This window comes from Phyllostomus hastatus, unplaced genomic scaffold (genome assembly GCF_019186645.2).
Source record: "Phyllostomus hastatus isolate PE091 unplaced genomic scaffold, TTU_PhHast_1.1 phas_scaffold_60, whole genome shotgun sequence".
NCBI classification, from domain to species: domain Eukaryota; kingdom Metazoa; phylum Chordata; class Mammalia; order Chiroptera; family Phyllostomidae; genus Phyllostomus; species Phyllostomus hastatus.
In genome coordinates, this window is record NW_025334038.1 from 13510052 (window position 1) to 13527382 (window position 17331).

General features: G+C 37.3%; 1 protein-coding gene across 1 annotated transcript in view; it reads left to right on the forward strand.

Annotated features, from left to right (window-relative positions):
• Positions 1 to 17331, forward strand: part of THSD7B (thrombospondin type 1 domain containing 7B) — a 776886-nt gene that overhangs the window by 391910 nt on the left and 367645 nt on the right. The gene's annotated exons all lie outside the window — the stretch shown is intronic.

Genomic DNA, 17331 nt, shown 5'->3' on the forward strand with positions numbered 1-17331 from the left:
GTGTAGGGGAGTGAAGGGGGGAAATGGGACAACTATAATAGCATAATAAATTTAAAATGACTGGGGAAAAAAGAAATAAAAGAAGTGCTTTAGTCTGAAAATCTTACCACTTTGTCACTCAAAGGATGTGTGTAGCGAAAGCAGACTTTGTGGTACCAGCTGCATTATACTGGTTTCCTAATTCTTCTAAATGTCATCCTTAGAATTAAGTTTACCTCCCTGTTTCATAGGTTATTGTATTAGTCAGGATCAATCATCCCAGACTGCACAGTAAATATCTTTTTTGTTGATTTGGAGGCATGAAGAGCCCAGCATGGCCAGGTAGCAGTCTTAAATTCCAGTTCAATGTCATCATTGATGTGTTTTCTAGAGGAAGCATTCCTCTCCTTGGAATCAACACCTATAAGCAAGCAGAGCATAAGATCAAGTGGTTCACTAGGGATAAGAGTGAGTTGTGTGTTTGTTAAAATGTACCACCGAGTCAGCTCGTCCAACTCCTAGTGACTCTACATCCACAATGTCCTATCCTCAACAGTCCTGTTCTGCTCCTATGGACACATGCTCATGGCTTCTTTTATAGAGTCAGTTCATCTCATAATTGGTCTTCCTTTTTTCCTGCTGCATTCTATTTTCCCCAGTATTATTGTCTTTTCCAAAGAAACCTGCATTCTCATGATGTGCCCCAAGTATGACAGCTTCAGTTTTGTCATTTTTTGCCTCCAGCAATGGTTCAGGCTTAATTTGCTCTAGGACCCACTCGTTTATCTATGTGCTGGTTCAGGGTATCTATAGAGCTCTCTTACAATACCATATTTCAAATTCATCTTTTTTTTCCTATCAGCCTTCTTCACTGTCCAACTTTTGTATCCATACAAAATAACTTTGGATTATGAGGGTGAGGAGGATTTTAGCCTTGGTCTCTAATGATACATATTTGCTCAAATGATCTTTCCTATGATTCTTCCATTGCTATCCTTTGGTAGCTACGGGAGAAACATTATTGGATGCTGAATCAGAGCATCTATAGCCCCCTAGAAAACTTCATCCCTGCACTGCATGGTATTGCCACCTGGGTCATGTTGTAACTGAGTCTTAAAAAGACCTTTCCACCATTATATTAAGCCAGCTGCTTCAGGATAGTGTCTAATATGGTGAAACCAGTAAATTCCATGGACCTTTGTAACATTTAATTTACTATGAAGTAAGTTGGTTGGTCAGAAGCAATGCTGTGTGAAATACCATGACTATAGACAAGTCATTCTGAAAGTCCACAAATGGTATTTTTAGCAGAAGCATTTCATGTAAGGAAGGTAAATTCATATCCAGAGTAAGTATCTATTCCAATAAGAACAAAACACTCCTCCTTGCATGATGGGAGTGATCCTGTGTGATCAACCTGCCATCTTGTTAGCTGGCTGCTCACTCTGGGGATGATGCCAGACTGGGATTTCAGTGTTTGTCCCTGCTGCTGCCAAATTGGATGTTCAGTAGTGAACATAGCAAGTGAGACCTTGGTGAATGGAAGTCCATGTTGCTGACTCCATCTAAGAGTATAACCTCCATTCCCACCATTATGGCTACTTTCTTCATGAGCCCATTGGGTGATGACAGGTATAGCTGGAGAAAGAGGCTCATGGTATCCACCTAATATGTAGACCTGTCCACATGATTGTTAAGATCCTCTGCTGAAGTCACCCTTTGGTGAACATTTACATGGGATATAAAATATCTTCCCACTTTTTGCCCATACAGAGAGGTCTACCTGCATACTTCTTCCTAAATTTCCTTGCCATCGATTTTATAATCATATCCCATTCAAGACCTTGACACTCCAGAAAATCCATTAGCCACAGTCTATAAGTCTCTATATAATCACACATCTGGCCATTTCTTATTCCAAGCAAAGTGAACAACCAGGGGCACTGCTTTAATTTCTATACAGTGGGAAGATTTCCCTTCACCCTTGTCTTTCAGGGATATCTCAGAAATGGGTATAGTGCGGTAGCTGTTCATTTTGGGGTTGTAGCTACATATCGTGCAGAACCATCTGTAAACCAGGCCTGAGTCTTTTCTTCTATCAACTGAGTATAGGAAATTCCCAATGAGGCCTTAGATGCAGGCTGTGAGAGAGAAGGTAGTGTGGCAGGAGTGGAGACCATGGCCATCTGCCCGCTTCTTTATGTAACTAACTTGTGCCTTCAGGGCCTGCTTGGGCCCAATCACCCATATATCTATATCTATATCCATATCCATATCCATATCCATATCTATATCCATATCTATCTATGTATATATCTATATCTTTATATTATCGATATCTATCCATTTTATTTAATGATGGAGTACTATCATATATACCTTATGGCTTGGTGGGTCAGATAATACCCTGTTCATGAAAGCCAGCTTGGGTTGCATGATAACTTGGTGGCCCATGGTTAAGCTTTTAGTCTCTAGTCTAAAGTAACCATACCAGCCAAATGCCATTTTTCAAAAGAATAGGAGTTATCTATAGAGGATGATGGGTCTTTTCTCTAAAATCCTAAGGAGCTGCACTGTGATTCACTTATAGCAGCCTGCCAAAGGCTCCAAACAGCATTCCTATCTGCCACTAATACTTCAGTGGTGTTAGATCTGCTGGATCATATGGCTCAAAAGGCAGAGCAGCGTGCACAGTAGCCTCGACTTGTTTGGGAGCCTTTTCTTATTCTGGGTGCCACTCAAAACTAGCAGTTTTTTTAGTCACTTGGTTAATCAGCTGGAATAACACACACATGAACAGCATGTCATTTCCAAAATCCAAAGAGGCACCCTAGGTGTTGTGTCTATTTTGATTATAGGAGGGCCAGAGGCAACAACTTACCCTTTACTTTAGAAGGGGTATCTCAACACGGCCCCATGACACAGAACCTCTAGAAACTTCACTAAGGTAGAAGGCCCCTGAGTTTTTCCAAATATGTTTCCCACCCACTGACAGAAAACATCTTATGAGAGTGTCTACATAGTTGTTACTTTTTGCCTACTAGTTCCAAACAGCATGACATCATTAACCTAATGGACAAGTGTGATATCTTATGGAAGGAAGAGACTAATCAAGATGACTACAAACTAAATTATAAAATAGGGCTGGGGAGTTGCTGTGCCTTGATGTAGGACAGTGAATGTGTATTGATAGATTTTCCAGCTAAAAGCAAACTGCTTCTGGTGGTCTTTATTGCCTTCAAATACAGTAAGATTTGGGGCTATGGCTTCAACATGACTTTGGGGGTATACAATTCAGTTCATAACAGTTACACTTTGCAAATTATGCCCCCATCAGAAAATTTACTGATTGGCAAGGTTGTTTGATACAGGATCGTGATGAGGCTGTATAGTCAATTACTTTGTGTAAATTATACGGAAAGGCTCTCTAAAAATAATTTACTTCAGAAAATTGTTGCAGTGATGTGATCTTGTTGTTACAATACCTTTGCCTACTTTCTGCTAGAAAATTGTTATAAAATATGTGGATCAGCAATATCTGCATGAATATTTTTTAAATGGCATTTTGTGTGGTACAGAACTGCATATTGTGACCTGGATTTGATATTCTATAATACTAGAATATCAGAATGGTTAGTTTTCATTATAAAAACATTTAGGAAGTTCTTCAGAGACACTGCTTCTAAATTAGGGAGAGTCTTATTCCCTAAATGGCAAATTATTTCATCTGTCTTGGAAGAATTCTACTTTGGATTTCAATTTTAGTCCTGACAGTCCTTTAGACAAGTGACCTACTTGAGTTTTCCCCAAAATAAACACCAATGTCAAAGAATTCCTAGTGTTTAGTTGTGAAGAGATTTGCATTTATTATTATTATTAGTAGTAGTAGTAGATTTTAAATCCTTACCTGAGGATATTTTTATTGATTTTAGAGAGACAGAAATGGTTGCAGGGAAGAGAGAGAGAGAAAGACATCAGTTTGAGAGAGAAGTATGAATTTGTTGCTTCTTGTACATGCCCCATCTGGGGATTGAACTGGTAATCTTTGGGAGTATAGGACAATATTCCAACCCAGTCAGGGCTGCACTTTTAAGGTAGTAGGATTACTCTCCAATATTAAGATAGTGGAGAAAAGACAATTTTTATACTATCATCTTTTCTCTAAAATTACTTCAAAACCAACAAGGCAAATATAAAATAGTAATACAAAGTTACTCTCCCATGAGATCTCCTTTATAAAATATCTCCAGAGAACAAGAAGCATACAAAATAAATTCACCTTCAAGTACATTAGGATTCATCTGCAACTTCAATCAAAACATATAATGTAAAATGTGAATGGAGATATGGTAAAGTACTTCACAGAACAGTTAGCAGGGGTAAAGTGTGGGACTGAAGGGAAACAAAGCAATTTGGCCTGGACACCTCCATAAAAGCACTATATACTGCAAAAGAAAATATGCAAGTGTGTGTGGGGGGGTGTGGGGGAGAAAAAACAGGGGGCTTTTGAAAGTCTGATTAAAGATCAGTGAGCATTCTGCCCCTTCATTTTCTCCTCTGTACAGTCAGGTTCTTTCTGTTCTTGTAGGACCTTGGAGGTTTATTCTCTGGGGATATGAAATCAAATGTATTGTACACTTTGGATGACAAGCAGAAGGGATAGAAATGAGGGGCTGGACTCAAATCAGAAGCACCAATGGAAAGTCTGAATAAAGAATCAGGAGACCCTCAGTGCCTTCATTTTAGCTACTTTAACATACTAGCCTGTCGGCTTTTACACTCCTTAGTCCATGGAATCCCTATCAATCTGGAAACACTCTAAATTTATCTTTCAAGATGTTTTGAATCACAGATTCATGCATCCATGCCACAGGGCATACATTCATACCATAAAGTCTTGAAAAGGCCAGCTTGGGCTTACAAATTCCCACAAGGAAATCTCCCCGCTCACCATTCAGTATTAAGTTTTATACATGCAATTGGCCTTGCCAAGACCTTTTGCTTGGCATATTTATCCTTAGTTCACCTTCACCCTTAATCTGAGGGCCAGCTTTTGAGGTCATCACTTCTGGTATGAGGACTTTTATGAGATTCTCCATAACAGGCCATGAAGCCAGGGAAGTGGAAACTTTGGGCTCCATGGCTTGAAAGAAACCCTCGGGATAAAAATTGTCTTTCCTGTTTACCTTCCATTCCAAGCTTCTACCTTGTTGTACTTTATGGGCTACTTTCTTTTGGGCCAGCCCAGCAGTACATTCAGAAGGTAAGTATTTCTTTTATTATTTTTTTGTTCATTAGAAAGGTTTATGATATCTAAGCCATTTATACTGCCAAAAATAGAAGTAGTCCTTGTTTTACCTTATTGTATTTATATCTCTCACCTGGTTAATTTTTTATTGTAAGAAAGTGTTTATGCAATATACTGATAATCAAAAAAAAGAAGGGAACAAGAAAATACAAGGGCAGGTAGGATTATAGCTGTAGCTAAACATCTATACCATCTTCACAGAGACGGGCCTTTTGGGTTCCAGTGTTCCAACTGCCCCATAATTCAGGGAAAGAGGTATACTCTGTGCCCAGCTTCTTGTGCTTCATCTGAACAAAGAAGGACAGTAGCTCAATTTTTATGACAAATGAAGGTATAAGAGGAAGAAACTTAAATATTCTAACATACTTTGATGAAACTGACCTTAATAGGGTAAATCTTTAATTTTAAAAACAGAAAAAATGAAGATGCTGGCATTCCAGGAAGCATGTGGTTTTGTCTATTTAGTGATACAGCCTGATTCCTATTTTGCTGCTCATTGTTACCCCTTGAAAACTGGCATAATGGACTTGCCAGTATTCTTCTTATGGATATTATTTTCTTATCGTTCATAAGCTTGTAAACATACACTATTATATCATAGAGACTTGACATCTAAAGCAATATAATGGAACAGAGTAGGTATTATATATCAAAGTTGTTCTGTCTAAGATACCCTTGACTTCTGTGAAATACCTTCATTCTTTTTTGGTTCATTTTCACTAAACACTGGTTATATGGACCAAAGCAGGCAGATCTCTAATCTCTGTCAAATATTTTTGTTCTTCCTTAATCTGTTTTTGTCACCATGAAAAGCATAGCTTTCTTACACAATAATTTTTATGAAATTGGTTCCTTTTTCTTGACAGTCAAAGAATTTCTTTAAAATGAAGGTGCTTTTCCAGAAAAAAAAATTGGGCAAAATAGTCCACTTTCAAAATAAGTTCTGGATTACTTTATTTTTATAAAAGGAGAGGATTAGAAATTGGTAGGCAGGAGTGATGTTGAGGAATGGCATCATAAGAAATCCCCTTGATTTCTCCCCTTGAACTCTTAATTTCAACACCTGTAATTCAAGAAATGATTCCCTGTTCCATGCACAAACATGTCTGAAAGATCTGCATATTATAACATCTAAATGTGGGCAAGTGGGAATGAGCCATGGAGGTGAGAATGAAGAAAAGCAGAGAAAAGCCAGGGACACAGCTCCTGAACCGGGAGCTCATGGGGGCTCAGCCCAAAGTGGGCAGTATGAGCTGCAGCTGAGCCTAGGAACCTGGGCAGGGATGAAACACAGAGATGCGGCCATATGTTGGCAATTGGCATTCCAGACAGAGAAACAAAGCCATGGAACCTGGCCAATCCTTAACCTCCCAGGGCTCACCTCTCTTTGTCCTTCTTGTCAGGTTACAGAACACATTATCTGCAAACCTGAGAACTGGTACTACAGAATCACTTTTTCTCTGAGTGACAGGTACACTCTTTGACCCAGGTTTGGGTAGAAGTGCCAGGGACATGCCTCAGAGGTTCACTGGTAGCCATTGCCAGGAAGGCAAAGCAACAAAAGAGGCAGCTGGGTTCCCCAGCTCACCCCACACCCATGTATCTTGGATACTTTGCCAGTGGCTTGTGGCTGCAGGGGACAGCACTGGGATTTCAAGGATTTGGAGACAGAGCACCCACCCCATTACCTTGCAAGACTGGTCCCTTGGGACTGGGATTACCAGGTCACAGGGGAGACACCCACCTTCCAAGGAATCGTAGGCCATTTTCCACAACCCTGTGGAGATCTGAAAAGCCAGAGAAGTGCAAGAAAGCTAAAAAACTTATAATTCAATACTACCTACTGGAAAACAATAAAGACTTCTTATCAATTTACTAGAGAGATGACACTCATACATAAATTCCTAGACAGAGAAGAAATCCATCAAATACCACAAATAACCAAGAAAAAAAGGCAATTCAGAAAGAAAATGAAAAATCTCCAGAAAACAAACCTAAAGACCTGGAAATAAGTGACTTAAATGTCAGTGCATTCAAAATTACAGTTCTGAGAAAAACTCAACAAGATGCAAAAAAAAAAATGACAATTTAATGAGCTCAGAAAATAAATCAACAAACAAAATGAGTACTTGACCAAAGACATTGGAACTTTAACCTCCATCTTCCCAATCTATCTCTTTCCTCCTTCTCTCTCTCTCTCTCTCCCTCTCTCAAATCAATTAAAACATAAAAAGAACCAAACAGAAATTCTGAAGATGAATTCAATAAACAAAATCAAGAATAAATTAGAGAGCATACAAAATAGAGCCAAACAGATAAAAGAAAGAATTAGTGTTATTGAAGATAGAAATATAGAAATAATGCAAATCATACAGAGGAAAGAAGAGAGAGATGAACACAAAAAATGACAGTGCTCTATGAGAACTCTCTGTCTCCATTAGAAAGAGCAATTGAAGAATAATAGGCACAACAGAAGAAGAGAAGGAGAAGGGAATGGAGAGCTTGTTCAAACAAACAGTTGATGAGAACTTCCAAAACTTAAGGAAAGAACTATATCAAACCCAAGAAGCAAAAAGAACACCTAATTACTTCAACCAAAAAAAGCTTTCACCAAGGCACATTGTAATAAAATGTCAAAAATTAATAACAAAGAAAAATTCTCAAGGAAGCTAGGGAAAAGAAGAAAGTAACCTATAAAGGAAACCTCATTAGGTAATTATCAAAAAACCTCAGAAGGAACTCTGTAAGATAGAAGAGAATGGAACAAAATACTCAAACTAAAATAAGAGAGAACTTATCACCTAACCATAATGTATCCAGCAATGATATCCTTTAGCTATGAAGGAGAAATAAATACCTTTCCAGACATACAGAAACTGAGGGAATTTATCACCAGAAGACTCCCATTCCAGGAAACACTCAAAGGGGTTATTGTGCCTAAAAGAAAGAACAAAAGGTCACAACACTATGCTTAAGATCACCAACAAACTTATAGCATAAACAGGAATAATTTCTGACAGCAAAAACATAAAAGGGAAGGTAATAAAGATCTGAATTTGCAAAGGAGGATTGAGAGCAGATGCATTCAAAGGAAAAAGGGCTACTATATATATGAAACTCTCTTTTCATAAACCTAATGGTAACCCCCCCCACACACACACACACAAACAAATACTGAGAAACATAGCTTTAAAAGGAGGAAACAAATACGGAATACCACCAAACAAAAACCATAGACAGAGACATTAAGGAAAAGAACCAATGGAGGCACAGAGCTATCAGAAAACAAAAAATAAAATGGCTATAGGAAATCCTCACACATCAATAATCACCCACACTATAAATGGAATAAATTCACCAATAAAAAAAGCACAGAGTAACAGATTGGATCAAAAACCAAACAGCAATGATATGCTGCCTTCAGCAGATATATTTAAGCTGCAAAAACAAAGTTAAAGAATGAGAAATGATTATCTAAGCAAATGACATCTACAGTAAAGCAGGTATAACCATACTTATAAATGACAAAATAGATTTCAAAATTAGAAAGGTAACAAAAGACAAAGATTTATCATTTTGTAATGATAAAGGGGACCTTATATCAAGAAGAAATAACACTTCTCAATATGTATGTACCCAATCAGGGATCACCAGAATATATGAAACAACTACTAACAGAACTAAAGGGAGAAACTGACAAAACACAATCATACTAGGAGACATAAATACTCCATTTACACCTTCAGATAGATCATCCAAACCAAAAATCTAAAAGAAGTATTGGCCTTAAATGACACAGTAGATCAAATGGACATAATTGACAATTACAGAGCATTTCACTCCACAACATCAGATTCTACTTTTTTCTCCAGTGCACATGGAACAGTCTCAAAGATAAACCACATGTTGGTCACAAAACTAGCCTCCACAAATTTAAGAAGCTTGAAATCGTACTAAGCATGTGATTATAGCATTACAGACCTATCTTAAGAAACAAGAGAAATCCCAAGGAAGCAACATAACACTACATGTTAAATAACTAGAAAAAAAATAAAAGAAAGAACAAAGGCAACCCAAAGACAACAGAAGAAATGAAATAACAAAAATTAGAGCAGAACTGAATAAAATAGAGAGCAAAAAGACTATACAGAAATTAAAAGAAACCAATGGGACTAATTAAAACTAAAATGTGTTTGCATAGCAAAGGAACCACTAACAAAAGGAAAAAACCCACTGAATGGGAGAATCCATTTGCCTATATATCTGATAAGGAGTTGATATCCAAAACTTATAAAGAGCTTTTAAAACTGAACCCCAAAAAGAAATCCAATTAAAAATGGGCAAAGGGCCTAAATAAAAATGGCCAATAGACATATGAAATTATGCTTAATGTCAGTAATCATCAGAGAAATACAAATTAAAATCACAATGAGATATCACTTCAAAACTGTCAGAATGGCTACCATCAATAAATCAACAAACAACTGCTGGTGAGCATGTGAAGAAAGAGGAAGACTTTTGCACTATTGGTGGGAATGCAGATTGGTACAGCCACTGTGGAAAGCAGTATGGAGGCACCTCAAGAAATTAAAAATGGAACTGCCTTATGACCTAGCAATTCCACTTCTGGGAATTTATCCAAAAGAACCTGAAACACTAATTTGAAAGACTATTTGCACCACTGTGGTCATTGCAGTGTTATTTACAATAGCCAAGATATGGAAGCAGCCCAAGTGTTCATTAATAGATGAGTGAATGAATAGCTATAATACATTTACACAATGGAATACTACTCAGCTATGAAAAAGAAGAAAATTTTGCCCTTTATGACAGCTTGGGTGGATCTGAAGAACATTATGCTAAGTGAAACAGCCAGTTGAAGAAAGACAAGTACCATATAATTTCACCCATATGTGGTAATGAACAAACTGAACTAACAAGCAAAATAGAGAAAGCCTCATAGATAGAAAGCAAGCTAAAAGCTCTGTGAGGGAGTTGGAGAGATGGAAAGATCTAGCAAAAAAAAAAAAGAACTCATGGATGTGGACAACACTGTGGTGATTGTGGAGGTAAGGGGTAGGTGGAGGTAGAAGACAGTATGGGGAGTAAACAGTAACGGAAAAATACAAGGACAATGAACTATTAAAACTTAGTATAACAAAGAGCTTATTCTTTCATAAGATGAATAAAATCGACAAACTCCTGGCTAGACTCACTTAGGAAAAAAGAGAAAATCTTCATATAAACAAAATCAGAAGTGAATGATGTTACCACAGGCATCACTGGTATGCACAGAATCATACTAGAATAGGGGTCCCCAACCCCTGGGCTAAGTGCAGGTACTATTACTGGCCTGTGGCCTGTTAGGAAGTGAGAGAGGCTCGCCTGAGCTCTGCCTCCTGTCACCATGGCCTCCATCCATCCACAGAGGGTGAGCAAGCGAATCTAGCCTGAATTCTGAATCCTATCCTGCACAAACCCCTGTCTTCCAAAAAACCAGTCCTTGGTGCCAAAAAGTTCAGTACCACTGTACTAGAATACTATGAAAGAGTATATCTCACCAAATTCAATAACCTAGGAGAAATGGATAAGTTTGTAGAAATATATAACCTTCCTAGACTGAAAAATTGGAAAATCTAAATAGACCAAACCATATAAGGAAACAACAATCAAACCCTCCCCCCTGCAAAAGAAGTACAGGACCATTTGGCTTCATTAGTGAGTTCAACCAAGCATTCAAAGAAGATCTGATACCTACCCTTCTCAAACTCTTCCCCAAAATTAAAAAAATCCTAACACATTTTACAAGACCAACGTAACCCTCATTTCAAAATCTAGCAAGAATAACATACATATACACAAAAAATACACAGTAGTATCTCTGAGGAATACAGATGCAAAAATTAAACAAAATACTAGCAAATTGAACACGATACATTAAAAAAGTAATACATCACTTTCAAGTGGGGTTTATTCAAGGGCACAAAGATGGTTCAACATATGAAAATCAATCAGTGTAATTCACATTAACAAATGAAGGATAAAATCATATCAGTAATGCAGAAAAAGAATTTAATAAGATACAGCATCCATTTATGATTAAAACATTCAGTAAAATGGGTATAGATGGAAAGTACCTCAAAGTAATAAAGGGCATATATGACAAACCTTTAATCAATAGCATATTCAATGGTGAAAAACTGAAATATACTTTCTCTAAAATTAGTATTAAGACAAGGATGCTGTTCTCATCACTCTTATTTAACATAGTTCTGGAAGTCCTAGCCAGAGCAGTCAGAGAAGACAAATAACTAAAAGGTATCCAATATGGGAATGATGAAGGAAAAGTGTTGCTTTTTGCAGATGATTATTCTGTATATACAAAACCCTAAAGAGTCCACTAAAAAAACTATTAGAAACAATAAATAAGCACATTAAATTTGCAGGTAACAAAATCAATTTATAATAATCCACTACTTTCTTATATACTAACAATGAAACTTCAGAAAAAGAAATGAAAGAACAAACATATTTTTACAATTGCAACAAAAAGAATGAAATACCTAAGAATACACTTAACAAAAAATGTAAAGGACCTATATGCTAAAAACTAGAAAGCATTATTAAAAGAGACTGGAATCTAATGAATAAAATAAACTAATGGATAAAATAGAATCAGCGGCATAGATACATGGAACAGACTGACAGATCTAAGAGGGGAGTTAGGGAATGAGGGCTGGATCAAAGAACACGAAGAGATTAACCAAAAACATATATGCATAGCCCATCAACATAGACAATAGTGAGATGAAGACCTGGGGAGGAAGGTGGGGACTTGGTGTAAGTCGGCAAAGGCAGACAACAGGAGACATTTCTAATACTGTCAACAATAAAAAAGAGATTGAAAAAGACAATTAAATGGGAAAATGCTCTGTGTTCATGAATTGGAAGAATCAACGTATTTAAAATGTTCATATGATCCAAAGCAATATATACTTTTAATGCAATCCCCATCAAAATTCTAATGTCATTTTTTAAAGAAGTAGAACAAAAACTTATCCAACTTGTATGGAGCCACAAAAGACTCTAAATATCCAAAGAAATCTTGAGAAAGAGAGAAAAAAAGCCAAAGGTTATCACACTACCTGACTTCAAATTATACTGCAGAGCAATGATAATCAAAACACCATGGTGTTGGCAAAACAAACACATTGACCAATGGAGCAGAATTAGAGCCCAGAAATAAAACTACATGTATAATGACAAGTATTTTTTATAGATTTCATTTATTTATGTTTAGGAAGGGAAGGGAGAGAGAAAGAGAGAGAGAGAGAGAGAGAAAAACATCAATGTGTGGTTGCTGGGGGCCGTGGCCTGCAACCCAGGTATGTGGCCTGACTGGGAATCAAACCTGCGACACTTTGGTTCGCAGCCCGCACTCAATCCACTGAGCTACGCCAGCCAGGGCATGACAAGTATTTTTGATAAGAAGCCAAAAATACACAATGAGGAAAAGAAAGCCTGTTTAGTCAATGGTCCTGGGAATATTGGAAAGCCACATACAAAAGAATGAAACTAGACTATAGTTTGTCCCTAGTACAAAAATCAATTCAAAATTGATCAAAGATCTAAATATGAGATTTTAAATAATAAATTACATAGAAAACAACATAAGTACTTGGTCTTAAAAAAGATTTTGTCATTTTGACCCCAAAAGTAATGGAAGTAAAAGGGGGCGGGGGAGAATGGGACGAAAAAGCTTCTACATAGTAAAAGAAACTTTGCATGAATCAAAAAGGCAACAAACCAAGTGGGAGATGATATTTGCAAATAACAGCTCTGACAAGAGGTAAATACCCCAAATATATAAAGAAATTATACAACTCAACACCCAGCAAACAAACAATACAATTAAAATATGGACAGACAGCCCTGGCTGGTGTGGCTCAGTGGATTAAGCACTGGCCTGTGAACCAAAGGGTCACAGGTTCAATCCCTAGCCAGGGCACATGCCTGGGTTGCAGGCCAGGTCCCCAGTTGGGGGCACATGAAACACAACCACACATTGATGTTTCTTCCCCCCTTTCTCTCACCCTTCCCCTCTGTCTAAATAAATAAAATCTTCAAAAAAAAAACACCTTGTTTAAAAAAATGGACAGACAACCTGAACACACACTTCTCTAAAGGAGACATCCAAATGGCCAATGGATACACTAAAAGATACTCAACTTCACTAGCTCTTAGGGAAATGGTCTTAGGGAAATCAAAACTGCACCTGTTAGCATGGCTATTATCAACAAAACAAATAATAACAAGTGTTGGAGAGGATCTAGAGAAAAACAAACTCCCATTTAGTACCTGGTGGGAATGTAACCTGGTGTAGCCACTACAGGAAACAGAATGGTAGTTTCTTAAAAAATTAAAAATGGAGTTACCATACATATACCCAGCAGTCCCTTTTCTGGGTCTCTACCTGAAAGTCTTGAAAACATTTACTCACTAAGATATATGCACCACTGTTCATTGCAGCACTGTTCTTGGTGGCCAGGACAAGGAAACAACCAAAGTGTTCTTTGATAGATATTTGGAGAAAGAAGATGTGGTACATTTATACTATGGAATACCAATCGAACCTAAGAAAAAATGAAATCCTGCCATTTACAATAACATAGCTGGACCTTGAGAATATTATGCTAAGTGAAATAAGAAAAGCTGAGAATCATATGATGTCACTCATATGTGAGATATAAAACTGAAACATAAACACATACAACAGTTTAGCAGAGGGAAGGCAGGTGGGAGGGAGTAAAGGGAACCAATTATATAGCGATGGAAGATGATTCGACTTTTGGTGGTAGTCACACAGTACAATATATAGATCATGTGTTATAGATACCTACAATTGTAACCTATATAATCTTAAAACCAATGTCACCCCAATAAAGTTCATTTTTAAAAAATGGTAGATAGAAGTTTAAAAAGAGAGTAGCCTAAAGTTCTTAATAGTGAAGCAATAATATTTAAACATGAAAATTTGTATGAAATATGTATGTATCTGCCATTTTAGCAAAGTGTGCTTTTTTGCATCCTATACATAATTTAATTTTCTAAGGCTTTTATATATGATTGAATCTTTAAAACTTAATTTTTATATTTTTTCTAAGATTATACAAACTATGTAAATAACTATATGTCCATATAAAATAAAGGCAAGAGAGTATATTTCATAAGTAGATCTGAATACTCAAATTTTATGATAAAAAATTGTTTTTTTTTAAGATTTTATTTATTTATTTTTAGAGAGGGAAGGGAGGGAGAAAGAGAAAGAGAGAAAGAAACATCAATGTGCGATTGCTGGGGGTGTGGCCTGCACCCCAGGCAAGTGCCCTGACTGGGAATCGAACCTGTGATGCTTTGGTTCACAGCCCGCGCTCAATCGACTGAGCTATGCCAGCCAGGGCTTTGTTCTTTTCTAATTCTGTTTATTTTGTGGGGAGATAGTTATAGATAAAGTTGCTAACTCATCATCAGCTCATCAGCCAACTTTTATCTGGGAAACACACAGAAATGCACAAAAACACTCCTTTTGAAATAAACAAGTCATTATAACCAGTCAATAAAATGTCAAGACAGTCAACCAGCTAGTCATGCTCTTCTTTCTGATGCCAAGTACCCTTGCATTTTGACACAGGAAACATCTTTCCGTGTGGTTGAAGTTTTTAATTCTCTAGATGGAGAAATTTTTTTGCCATTTAACCTTATAAGCTGAAATGTTTGGTGTCTGCTATTTATCTACATACATAGCAGCAAGAAGTCATTTCATTAGATTCAGAGAAGGAAGCAAGTATACAGGGTTTTTAAATATGACTTAAAGTTTCACCAAACAGCAAGTGGGGTCCTGCTGCCTGCTGCCACCCTCTAGGCCAAATTCTAGAGGCAGAGATTTGGTGAAAAAGGAAAGGAGTCTTTATTCAAAAGCTACACAATTTTGGAATAACAACTTTCCACATGCATTAGTCACTTAAGCCTATCAACTAAGGATGAAATATTTTTAATGTTTGAGTTTCAGCTTTAATCACTTAAGCCTATCACTTAAGGCTAAAATCTTTAACTCTTGAGTTCCATGATCATTCCCCCTGTTAGTTTTTAATTATCTTATTTCTATACTGGTTAGTTTACAAACTAAAATAAATAAGTTACGAAAGCTATACAACTTTGGAAGAGTGGCAGGCTTGTGCCCCACAGCCCGTCCCATCCAGAACACCCAAAGAGAAATATCCCTGTCCCCCTCTGCCAGGCCAGACCACTCCTAGGCTGTGCCTGGTGTTCCTTCTTCCATTTAAAGTACTATCCTTTGGGAAACACAAATGCTACAGCATGATCATCTAGGCATCCTCAAGGAAGACAAAGCAAGCCAATCTCTGCCTTCCTTCGGTTTAAATCTTCCCGCCCATAATTCCATGCACTCTGGAGGCATTCAGGTTCTCAGCCAGTCCCATCCTAGACTGTTTACCATTATCTCAGGCAATCTCCTCCTATGGCCCCTCCCTACTCCTCCCCAGTGATATGATCAGATCTCTCTGTATCAAAAGTGAAAGACAGAGAAAGCCTTTTCTGTTTTTGTTTTACTCTAGATGTGGGAGAGGGAGAGAAAGTGTTTTCTGGGAAGGAAAGTACATTTTTCTTTACTTTCAAGACTTGAACAAAAATGAGTTTCATTAGCTATGAACCAGGGGCACTTCTAGTAGATAATGGGGAGCAGTTATTTGTACCGGAGGAATTCCTTCCATAGATGTTACTGTTTCTTAAACGAGCAAAAATACTCACCGGTATGTTTCCCATCCATTCAAGGGAGGCCATGATACCACTTATGATCCCAAGTCAACATTGTAAGGTTTCTAATGTAGACAATGTACAATACTATTTTCAAGAACTTCTGTGATACTATTTTTAATAACCTTGATGACCTCATAGGAAAAAATGATCAGACCACAATATTCTTTGTATAAAGATCATTCTTGGGGGCCTTTCTAACTTCTTCTAACTTCAACACTACAAAAATCAATTAAAGGACATACTGTTTGTTATTAATATACCTTAATAATTAGCTCCTGATACCAAGATGATTGATTATAAATATTTTAAGGAACTTTACAAACCTCTCTTCTAAATATATTTTTTAAGTGTGAAAACAAAAGAAAGATCAAGTTAGAATGCAAAAATTCAATTGACAGTGTAGAAAAACCTGATGGGAAAATTTCCTGGGGCCTAGAGACTATAGAAAGAGGCTGACAACCCCTCTGGGGCTTGTTAAGGGGATTTACATATGAGGCAAGTTTTAGGCAGCAATGAGACTATGTGATATCCTCCGAACCACCTGGCAGGCACTAAAAATTGTATGTAGAGAACAGGGAAGGATGCACAAGGATACTGGTGTGTGACCTGCCACAGATAAGGGAAAAATGCCATAATGCTTGCCCTGGGCAGGGCAGTGGACTATTCCAGGAACCCGCACTTGGGCTGAGGGGAGGGGTTGATTAGACAGTCTCTGGGGGGATTTAAGGAAGCCATCTCTGTTCTGGCCTGGATCTGACTCACAGGTCACGTCACAGGAACAGCTTCTCTCTACACAACTCTCCAAATTAAAATATTCTCAGATTTTAACAGAAAAATAGGTTTTATGATATCATAGGTATCTCTTTGAGGAGGAAAATGTGGGACTGATAGCCAAGATTGCATTTTAATGTAAGAGAATAATGATTCTGGGAGGTATTTTTAATTTCCTTTGCACATATTGGGGTAGGATTAGTTTTGTGGCTTTCATGGTGCTGCAGGTAGAATATGAATATTTTTTTAAATTTGGAAATAAATTCTAAATAAATATTAAAGGAGGTGGGTGACCTAAGGCATGATGCTTTAATAACATAATGTAATTAAGTACAGATTCGGAGATGTAGTCTTGTACCAGCCTCTCCACTTTTAGCAGAATAAACACTAATGCAAAGCACAAAGCAATTCTTCAGTCCCCCTCCACCCCAGCCACA